Source organism: Peromyscus leucopus, chromosome 6 (assembly GCF_004664715.2).
Source record: "Peromyscus leucopus breed LL Stock chromosome 6, UCI_PerLeu_2.1, whole genome shotgun sequence".
Taxonomy (NCBI): domain Eukaryota; kingdom Metazoa; phylum Chordata; class Mammalia; order Rodentia; family Cricetidae; genus Peromyscus; species Peromyscus leucopus.
In genome coordinates, this window is record NC_051068.1 from 119,515,788 (window position 1) to 119,527,859 (window position 12,072).

Sequence of the window (12,072 nt, forward strand, 5' to 3'; positions counted from 1 at the left end):
TATGCATACAAATTCCTTTGGTGAAGTTAACCATACAATTTCCTAAGGACACTTACTTTTCCTTGAGATTTGTCCTATCACATTTGTGCTATACTGTCTGTAACAATTAATTCTCAGACAATACAGATTCAAGAAAGCACAGATTTCTTAACCATTGTTATGGATTGAATGCATATGAACTATATTGATGTGTGGTATTTAGAGACTATAATAGGATTTGGGCAGGAGGGTATCATCATGATAGTTACAAGGAAGAAATCATTCCTGCCTGCATATACTTGCTTCTGAATTCAGTTCTTTAAATGTTAAACTGTGGTATTCACTTCTTTGAGAGTAAGTAAAAATTAAGACACATGTCTTATGCCACAGCTTCCATGGTCCAAAGGCTGCAGACACAGATCTCTTACATACCTGTCCTGGAATGTTTCCCTTTTCACATTGGAGACATCAAAAAGTAGGTGCTGCATTGTGTCCTATTACTGAGAAAATCTATAGGCATTCATCTTTGATTACAGAAGGTGATGTGTGAGAGTTTAGGAGAAACAGGTTTCTGAGAAATGAGACTGGCTTGCCCTTCATAAGGTGTATGGCTCCCCACAGATATCCTAGTGCATTATTTAGAGTTTCCAGCCTCTCTCTGCGGGTGATTGTGCTTAAACTTGGGCAGGAAGATAAAGCTAGCTGACAGAAGTCAGGTTTCACAGACTGACCCCCTCTCTGGAGAAACAGATCATGCTATCTACAGACAAACCAAAATATCGTTTGAACATTTCTGTTTGGCATTTTAAAATTAGATTTTTAACTTCATAGGTGAAACTGAAGAAACTTTATTTTTCTGGTCAAACAAAATCTTTGGGGAAAGAATTCTTGGTGTGTTGTGAGCGATGTTGTACAATCAGGAACAAGCATTTCTACAACACCATGGATGTCAAGTTGAGCTCAGGGACTCATCAAAAGTCTCTTGTTTCTTCAGATAGAGTCTCCACTTAGGTACAAACTCGATGGTGATGGAATTAACCAGTTAGCCAAAGGACACCAAGTTATCCCCATAGGAAGTTCTTCTATCACATGTTCTCTTCTCGGAGAGCAAGTTGTAGTCAAGGGCAAAAGGGGAAGAAGAGTGTGGATGGTGTGTGGATATTTTAAAAACATTTTAAAGGATTTATTTATTTTGTTTTATATGAATGAATGCTTTGACTACATGTATGTGTGTGTATCACAGGCCCATGGAATTCAGAAGAAGTTGTTAACTCCCCTGGAATGGAAGTTTCTGATGATTGTGAGTCACCATATTGATCACTAAATGGATGATTTCTGCAAGAGTAACCAGTGCTCTTAACTATTGAGTCATCTCCCTAGCCACTAAAATATTTTCATATAGCATGATCATCTCAATTTTTAATATTTTAGTATTTTTCTAGATAGCTATACTGTACTAGTTTCTTTCCCACTTACTGTAACAAAATACCCAGGAAAACCAGATTAAAGGAAGAGGGTATGCTTTGACTCAGAGACTGAGAGTACAATTCATCATGGTGACACCATGATGGCATGAACTTGAGATATTTGCTTACATTACATCATCCCACTTCTACTAACCCAATCTAGAAAGTCCCTCAAAGGTATGCCCAGGGCCTTGTCTCCTAAGTGATTCTAGAACCCAGGAGTTGGCAGTCACATATATATTTCAATTCAGTTATGTAGTAGCTCCTTAGTCATAAATTAGAAATGATGCATATCTTTATCATCTATATGATGCTAGCTAGAGTCCTCCAGAGCAATAAAACCAAATAATACAAGAAATTGGCTTATACAATTAGAGTCACTGAAAGTTAAATGGTGAACACAGCAAGTTAGAGACACCCAAGGAGCCTCTGGTATGGTTCTTGTCTAAGTATGAAGGCTGGAAAACCAAGGGAGTCCCTGAAGACTATTCCAGATTGAAGGATTACAACTCAAAATGCATGACTAGCTTTTACTTCAGTTTGAATCCTATCAGAAAAAAAAATGTTTAACCAGATATCTGAGAAGCCCATGGTCTGATCAACCTGCCATAAAACATTAGTCATCACAAGTTATTACTTTATCATGTTGTCATATATATATATATATATATATATATATATATATATATATATATATACAGTTTAAGTAATATTCCAGATAAACCAAACACCAAAATAATGACAAAACATTATCATTAATCTACTAATAGGATCCATCTTTTCTGTGTACTGTGCATGGCCAAAGCACTAGAACCTTGGACCCAAAATGAGCTAAAGCCTGATTGTCAACCTTTCTCCTTGGTAGCTCCAATTTAAGCACTATTGTGTAAAATCAACAACACATAGACACTGTGACTTGAAATAATTTCATCTTGCATTGCATTATAAGAAAATTAATGAGGGAAGAAAAAAAGAAATGTGTTTAATATATACATGCTCAACACATATCCACAAAACACATTCAAACACAAATGAGGAAATATTCTTGGTTATCATAGTCCTCAATTTTTGTGATTGTTTATACATATTTGTCTAATATGTAATTGTACATATTAGAATACACTAGCTAAAGATTTTCCTGTCTTTCCTGCAAAGCCTTTAATAAAACAATCATTTGTGACTTAGAGAACATCTTAACTGCCACAATTATATTTGACAAAGTATTGCTTAGGATATTATAGCTAGCATTTTAAACTGCTTTTTTTTTTTTTACTGACCATTCTATATTATTGTCATTTTATCATCAGCAATTATCTCAGGTGGTTCTAGTTCTCAGCCTGGTTAGCTGATACACATCTTTATTCATGAAACACCTCTGCCATTTGTAATAGGAATTACTACAACCTGAGTCAATTTCTCCAGACCTTAGTTATGTTACACAGTAATGTTGTAAATGTCTTTTGTATTCTAGAAAAATCTCCTTATCTCCACTGTGAAATATTGTCTATAGTTCCCAATTGGTATAGATAATTGGGTTAATTATCCCAATCAATACTGTGGCTCCATTCTCCACATACTGACTCAGAGGTATGTAAAGTCCAAAGAGGCTGGATGATAAAAGCTTCCACTTTGGTGGACTCACTATTACCTCCCAGGGACAACATCACTCCCTTTGGAATCACAGTCTCCAGGCCATTAAACTAAGGTCTTGGAATAGGAAAGAAAGCTTTGACTAATGGTTACTAGTGCATCACTCATTTTTATTCTTTAGTTTGATTCCTAGATGTGTGAATTCTGAATATGATAAATAAGCATCAAATATGTGATAACATTCAGAATTATCTCCTTCTTGATAATCTTGCCTCAGACTTGCAAGGTATGACCAGCTTGGTAATTTTATACTTGAGTCTTGAAATTCTCCTCTGTAAAGCTTATCTACCTGAGAATTATAGAGAATTTGGTAAAAACTTGTGAATTTTATGAGCATGAGTCCATTGATGCAATTTGTTCATCCGGAAATAAACTTTAATATCCTAAGCAACATTTTGTCAAATACCATTGTGGCAGTTAGGATGTTCTCTAAGTCACAAATGATTGTTCTATTAAAGGCTTTACAGGAAGGATAGGAAACTCTGTAGCTAGTGTGTGCTAATGTGTACAAACACACTTTCCTTTCCATGGTGAAAGTGGTCCAATGTAAATACTTTGCACTTGGTATCTTGCTGATCACCCTGGTGAATGATGTCGCATCAGAAACTTGGTATTGGTAGATCAAGTATCTGGCCATGGCACTGCTGTTACAGACCAGGCAACTGGCAGAGAGGTTAGGGAAAGTTTTCCTTCATAAATGAAAGTCCGTGTTCCTCAGTCTGTTTCCTCACATCCGACCACTATGTCACTTACTTCATGAGCCCTCTGGGCAATGGCAGAAACGACTTCAAGAGGGTGGGTAATATGGACATAGTAGGTCAACACCACATTTGATTATTTTACTTATCTCTTGCTGGGTTCATCCTTTGGTGAACATCAAGACTGGAGGTAAAATATCTTCTTTCTTTTTCTTTTTCTTTTCTTTTTTTGACATTTAGAAAGCCCCATCCATATTCCTTGTCTCCAGATTTCCTTGTCATGAATTTTCAGATCCTTCCAAGTCACTGACCTGGCCAATCCACTGTTCACAATTCATTGATTATGATGCAATCACACATTTGCCAATTATTTTTTAAAACAGCAAAAACCCAGATGCACTAAAAGAGCTTCTGCTCCTGGGAGAATTTTACTTAATCACTGTCCTTTGTGGATGTTCTAGAAAGAAGTCTCAATGTCTAAGAACCAAGAATCATCTGTGAGTCATCCTGAGTCTTCCAGTCTCTTATGATAGAGAACTTTTTGTGAGACCATAGCTGGAGGCTTCAAGAGAGAAATCAGTAGAGCAGATTTTAGTACCAGGAGTGGGGTGTAGTATAAAACATCAACTTAAGTAGGTAGCTCTTGTATTGAGGTCTCTGAAGGAAATGAAGAAGAACAGTTTATTTGAACATATATAAAGGGTGATGATTGTTAAAAACTGACAAAATCTTGATTAAATTGTGTTCCATTTAATTATGTTACAGTTCATATGGGCCTGTGTTCTGACTATAGATTAGACATGATACATGCAAAAAAGTCTCATAAAACTTCTGGTTAGAAAAAAAGAACTTTTTAAGTTTCAATAAAGAGTTAATAAACTCATCTATTATATAGGAAGAATGTCTTTAATATTCTGCTTTTTTATTATGAAGAAAACACAAAATGGTGAAGCTGGGAAATGGTTGCAAAAAAAATAAAGAAAGAAGAAAATCAGAAAAAGTTTAAAGACTCTTATCCTCTCTCTCTTTTTCTCACTTCTTCCCCTCTTCCCTCCATTTTCTCCTCTTCTCCCTCCATGCCATCTTTCCCCATTCTGTATCATGCATACATGAGTGTAGCATTAAATGAACACACAGTGAGATGGCATTCTCCTACAAGCAAAGAAAAAGGACCTCAGAATGAAATATGCCTTGCTGACCCTTTGATCCTAGTCTTTAGTATTGATAACTACAGGGAATAAATTCCAATTATTTAATGCACCCAGACCATTTTATTAAGGTAGTCTCAGCCAACTAATACACCAGTGTATCTCACATTTTGCAGCAATTATAAGCCCCTCTTTCACATTAAATTTCTTTTCAAGATAGAGTGAGAATTTAAGAAAAATTTCCACAAACAGCAGGAATCTTCTAAATGCTAACCGTAGGCCAAGCAAATTAGATACACACATGTAAAGTTATCAGAGTCCTAATTACTTCAAATAATTAATTATGCACAGTAATGTTGAAAACTATGCTAAGAAGCACAGGAGGTCAATGAATCATGTGTTGCCCTTTATTCATGACCCCAAACACCCTAGTCTGCCCTCCTCTTAGCAATTTGTGTTTCCAGTGGCTCTTCCATGTCATTAAATTGAATAATTAATTTCAAAAGCTCATTAAACTTTATCTGTCCACAACAATGTCACCTCAAACTCCTTGATCCTTTTGGAAGCACATTTCTTACTTGCATGTCACCAAATATTCTCAGCTTTCCTCCCTGTCCTTCTGAGTCTTCCTTATTGAATAATATCCTTCTCATGAACCTTACTTGCTGAGCGTTCTCCCACTACTTATCCAGGGCCTCTTTGCAAAGTTTCTCAACTAGTGACCAACCAATAGGAAGTAGATAACATGTTCTTTTCTTTCTACTTTGTACTTTTCTCAAAGCACTGCACCATAAAATTGACTGTAATAATCCCTTCTGGTGTCTGAGAGTCCAGCTCATCCTCTATATCTTTCCCACCCTTCTCCCAATCATATGATCCAAATAGCAATAATGCTAGCAGTACATTTGAAACTGTGCAAGAGAGTTCTAGAATACTTTTCTCATCACAGGCTTTTACCTATGATCACCCTCTTGGTGCTACTCTTTATATATCTCATCATTTACTTCTTTTTTCACTCTCCTTTCTTCACTAGGTTTAATCTAATATTACTTCTGTCCTGAAATAATCTTTCAGTACTCAAACAGCCAACTCATAAACCCCCTCATTTTTATTTCTATTCATTAAAATATATTGCTTATTCTGTAACTGGGGTAACCATTACGAAATTGGCTAATGTGCTCTCAATGCTTAAGCTATCTGAAAGAGCTCCTTTGTATTTATCCTGAAAGTAAAATAAAAAAAACAAAAAACAAAACCCACGTTTTTACTACCATTTCTATATGTTTTTGTATAATCACACCTTTGTCCATCTTCCCAGATTCAGCTAACTTATCTACTTCTGTCATGTAGATTCAGTGCTATCATTTTGAGGTTTAATATGCCTCAAAGTCTCATGAGTGTAAAGGGATAGTGATACGGCAGAACCGTTGAGAAATTAGGACTAATACAAGGTTCTTAGACCTTCAGGAATGTATCCTTAAAGGGGATCATTGGACTACCATCTCATTCTGTCTCTTTCTGCTTCCTGGCTCTTGAGGAAGGAATTTGTTCCACCATGCACATTTACCAATTTCCTGATCCCCAAAACAATTGGAGTTATGCAAACTCAGCCTGTAATATCCAGTTATGTGAACTAACATAAAAATTTACCTTTTATAAGCTAACTGCCTCTGGTATCTGGTCAAGATAATGAAGATCTGACCATAGAAAACTGATAAAATTGACAGACCCAGGCTCTGGGTCACTTTCATTACTATGCCTGAATATGTGGGGAACTTTGGGAACTTGTTAAGGGGAGAGTGTCAAAGCGCTTGGCAGGTGAGCCTGGAGAAATCTTAGGATGCTCTTCAGTGCATGTAAATAGACTCTGGTGGAGGCTCAAAAGACCAGCACACTGGTGGAAATGTGGGTGATAACAGCAATGCTGATGAGATGAGTTTGGCTGAAAACTGGAATAACATCACCATACGGATTCTGTCAAAGACTTTGACTGCATTCTGCCCACAACATGGAGGCTTGTGAGTGGCTGACCTTGAAGGAGATGGACTAGTTTATCTGGCAGCCAACATTTCTAATCTGTGAAGCATTTGGGCTACAGCGTGGGTGTCCCTCACTGCTTTTAGTGAATCTTAAATGAAAATCAGGAGCAGCAAGGAGGAGGCAGAATAATTTGAAAAAAAAAGTTATACCTTCAAGAGAAAAGGAGTATAGAAGCTTGTAAATGTACTGACCAAAATGAGCAGTGATTCCCTCCCTAAATCACTGAAGTGATTAGTGACCTTATAAAGAAAAACACAATTCTTTGTCTTCACACAATACAAAAGATGGCTCAAAATCATCTCTGGACTCTGATGTGATACCCCCACAACAAGTTAATTGATTTATAAGTGTGCTGTCTATATCAGAGTAACTGGGGCTGTTCAGTCTTAGATAGTAACCTGTAGAACCATAAGCCAAAAGAAACAGTTTTAATTTATAAGTTGATTGCCTCAAGTATTTCATTTTAACCATGTAAAATCTACCTCTACTCCACTGTATTGCAGATACATTGACCTCATTTTGTTTCAATGATCCATACTTTTTCACAACAATGAATCTAGATACTGTACTTCCGGGGATCAAACTGGCACAAATCTCCGAAAGAATTTTCCTGACCACCAGACACTCCATGTTGAAAGCATGGGCTATATGCAACTACAACTATATGTGTTCTCTCAGTTGGAGTCTTTTCCCCCAGCATAATGTAACCTTCACTAAAGCAAACATGATGTTAGTAGATCAAGGATAGGACACTGAATAATGTATGATAGAGCTAACTGAACAAAATTGAATTGAGTGTTGCTTTAGCGTACAAGCATGTGTGTGTGTGTGTGTGTGTGTGTGTGTGTGTGTGTGTGTGAAGGTTTGTGAGTGTGTGTATATGAGTGTTTTTGAATCACTTGTGTTGACTAAGATCAACTATAAAAATATGATGGAGAGCCTTCCTATCCTCAAAAAGCTTAGTACTGAGTTTGAGATAAGCAGAAATAAAAGCGTATGTTTAACATATAAACATATAAAAATGAAAAAGTAAGGAATTAACACCAGATGCTATGCCATGAGACCAATGCAGGTGAGGTAGTAAGAGTTTGAAAGGTACAGTGATGACTGATAATGAAGTGTCTTGGGTTGCATGGTAAGTGAAGGAAGACACTAAACAGTTCAAAATGTTAAGTTCTAAGTTTGAAGGGGAAATCTGTACTGAGCAATACCCCTGAGGCTGATGAGCTTTGGGATTAAGATCAGAGGGCATAATTCTGAAGCAGTCTTAACTGCAAAAAGTGCTTCATGGAAAAACTGAAATTCTAGTCACTGAATTCCCTGGAAGCCAGACTATGAAATGATAAGAGTCCTAATACTTGGAAATTACAAAAAACAAAAACAAGAACAAAGCTGTACTATTACATTTATACAATGTATTAGAAGATTCATATGGACTGGGATATAGAGGTGGAAAATGTAAGAATTCAATGAACTAGTTTAAAAATGTAAGCAGCTTACAATGTTGTAGTTTTGGACAGTTGCACAACTCTCAGTGGGGTCTTTGGAATTACAAGCACATAAAACAGGATATGTGCTCTCCTCTTTAGTAATCTGAGCTGTTCTGTGGCTTCCAAATCCTACTTTTCATGGTTAGATGCTTCTACAAAAATTTCATTTAAGGAAAGCTGACCTGGAGCCAGCTTGCCAACAATCCTTGGACAATTTTCATTTTGAAAGCTATCTTTTTAGGGTGTTTCTAGTTCTAAAAAAAAAAAAAGACTAGTGGTATTTGGCAAATCAAATATAAACATTTTATCTGTGAAATCATCATTTTGTAGTGGAAGAATTAAGAAGTTCACATAGAATTTAATGCACAAAATCCTAACAAATATATCATTATTGCACTGATTTATAGCATGTCTGTGGGTGTACATCAAGAAAAAACCTGCTGAATTGCACCTCCTGATCTTCAAATCATGATGGAACACAAGCAGAAGTATGTCACGGCTGAATCAGCCAGACATCACCCCCTTGAAAAGATTCTACATTGAGTTCATTACAGAGCAGTCCCTGGGGAGGTGGGAAATTATGACAAAGAACCCCAATGTCCTTAGTCTGAGCCTATTTCTCTTGGGAACAGTCAAATTATGTTGAAAATATTTAGAGGAGGTTCGTGTCTAGGTGATAAGATCCCAGTGGGAAAAATCCAGAAGACTAATGGTTAAAAACATATCAGGAAAACCTGTCCTCAATTTTCCAGTCAAAATCTTCCATTTCATATCTATTTTTAATGTAGTATTGTTAATTTTTTTCTTCTTTATTAATTACCACTCTCCTCAGAGTTTCTTGATTATACAGTCTACAAAGAAACCATTTCAAGACTTCTGCAAGGGTTAATAGGGATGAAGTTTCCTAGCTGCACACAATGGACTCTTAAAAGATAATGATTAAATATTGGGCTGGGGACATAGCTCAGTTTTAAAGTGCTTTCCTTAAAGGATAATGATATGAGTTTAATCTCCAAAGTTTAATCTCCAAAACCTGTGTTTACAAAGAAAGAAAGAAAGAAAGAAAGAAAGAAAGAAAGAAAGAAAGAAAGAAAGAAAGAAAGAAAGAAAGAAAGAAAGAAAGAAAGAAAGAGCGAGAGCAAGAGAGAGAGAGAGAAGGGAGGGAGGGAGGGAGGGAGAGAGGGAGGAAGGAAGGAAGGAAGGAAGGAAGGAAGGAAGGAAGGAAGGAAGGAACAAAGGAACGAACGAACGAACGAAGGAAAGAAGGAAGGAAGGAAAGAAGGAAGGAAAAAAGACGACATGGAAACAAGCATCTATAATCCTAGCATTGGGAAGTGGAGCCAGATGGATCCCTAGAGTTTGCTGGTCAGCAAGCCTCGTCTACTTGGCAAACTTGAAGCCATTGATTGAGAAATACGCTGTGTCAAAACAAAAGTAGTTTGAATATTTATTGAGCCATTTAGTTTTGTGCCTGATCTTTTTGGAACAAAGATTTGCTGTTTTCATCATAGAAGGCTCTGCTGAAATGAGCAGGAAGTGTTATGGGACCTCACATGGGGAGCATCTCAGACTACCAAGAGAAAGATGTTTCTTGAGGACGTAACACTGGAGTCAAATCTTGACTGAAAAAAGTGGACCATAACAAAAAAGGTGACAGTTAATCTTCATTGCCAATTTAACTAGATTTATGGTTACCACGGAAACACACTTCTAGGTATGTCTATGACTGTGTCTCTAGAAAAACTTAACTAAGAAATCTACCCTGAATACAGGCACTACCCATCATCCTTTGGGCTAGAGTTCTGGGCGGAGTAAAAGGGGAAAAGGAAGTAAGTGGCATTGTTCTCTTTTCTTCCCTAAATTGAGTGAATTCCCTTCCTTATAGTTCTACGACTCAAGTCTAGCCCTGGAAGGCTGAACCAAAGAGGAAGCGGAAGTGGCAAGATGGCATCTGGATCTATCAGCATTGTAATTTTATAGAGGTTTGCTCAGCAGAGGCAAGTCCCAAGTGCTTTCCCCATGCCTGCGTGTGAGAAGCTGTGTCATCGACACCGAATCACCTGTGTTGGAAATGTGCTTGCTTGGAACATGTTGGTCTTCTGTGAAAAGTCTCCTCATTGAGAGCTATACCTCAAAATCATTAAAGTAAATTATTGCCACAGAAATTATACTCAATAAGCTGCTCACGAGGAAACAAGCCGATGAAAATTCTCTTTAAAAGCCATAGAATTTTACCAGAACCAGAGTATAGGAGTCTGAATCTTTATGCTAATGCTTTTACTTATCTTAAGAATTCAAGTTGTTGAATATATATATATATATATATATATATATATTCCTAGGAATGGAGAATTCTATCCATATGCTGTATTCTGTATTCACAGGTGCCAACTCTAAATGAATACTTCAAATGGAATCACATATTTTTGTGGCCAGAAAGAATTTAGGATTGTTCTACAAATTACTCACTCAATTGGCAAATGAATGAAGATTTAGAAAACCTGTATATTGCTGTGGACGGTCTGTATGTCAAGTTGCTCTGATTGTCAATAAATAAAACTGATTGTGTGCTAGGCAGGATGTATAGGGGACTAACAGAGAGAGAAATAAAATAACAGGAAGGCAAGAGACACTGCAGCCGCCGCCATGACCGCATGTGAAGATGCCGGTATGCCACCAGCCACGTGGCAAGGTATAGATTTATGGAAATGGACTAATTTAAGCTATAAGCACAGTTAGCAAGAAGCCTGCCACGGCCATACAGTTTGTAAGCAATATAAGTCTCTGTGTTTACTTGGTTGGGTCTGAGCGGCTGTGGGACTGGGGGGTGACAAAGATTTGTCCTGACTGTGGGCAAGGCGGAAAACTCTAGCAACAGTATATTATCTCAGAGTTGACATCATCAAGATTTCTTAATCTTTTGAGAAATGTTATTTCTTCCACAATGCTTTTCTTAAAATGTGTTCACTAAAACTTGGGCATTCCAAATTATTGCAAGAAAAGGTGTAAAAGTTTGTGTATATATTCAATTTTCACAGAGTGTGAACCTTCTTCTAAAACTCTTTGACCATGTATAATGGTAGCTATCCTACTTATTAAAATTTCACGGAAATCCATGCAGCACTCCTGGAAATCATTTCTACCCTTTTGTTATGATCTAAATATGGTCTCAGCACAAAACTTGTTGAGGCTTGATTCTTTAGTGAACTAAGAGCATTGGTGTGGTGCAACTACTAAGAGATGTTTCAGTCTTCAAGATGAATTGATGTGTGTCCCACAAAAGTATGCTGTTACACTAGCTCCCACTAGGACACTTTTCCCATTCTTAGAATGCAATGACATCCACCACATCATGACTCAGCCTTGAAGCCTCTGTCAGATGCTTGTAGCATATTGCTTAGAATTTCCAGCCACCAGAATTGTGAACCAAATAACCATTTTTCTCTTTACAATACCAGGTAATTTGCTACAGTAACACCAAATGGGCCGAGACAATTTTGTAGCTGAATTTTCTCTAATTTCAATGTAACTGTCTTCATGGAACATGTGGTACTAAAGAATGTTTACTTGGCATATAGTTTTTCCTGCTTCTGTCTGGATA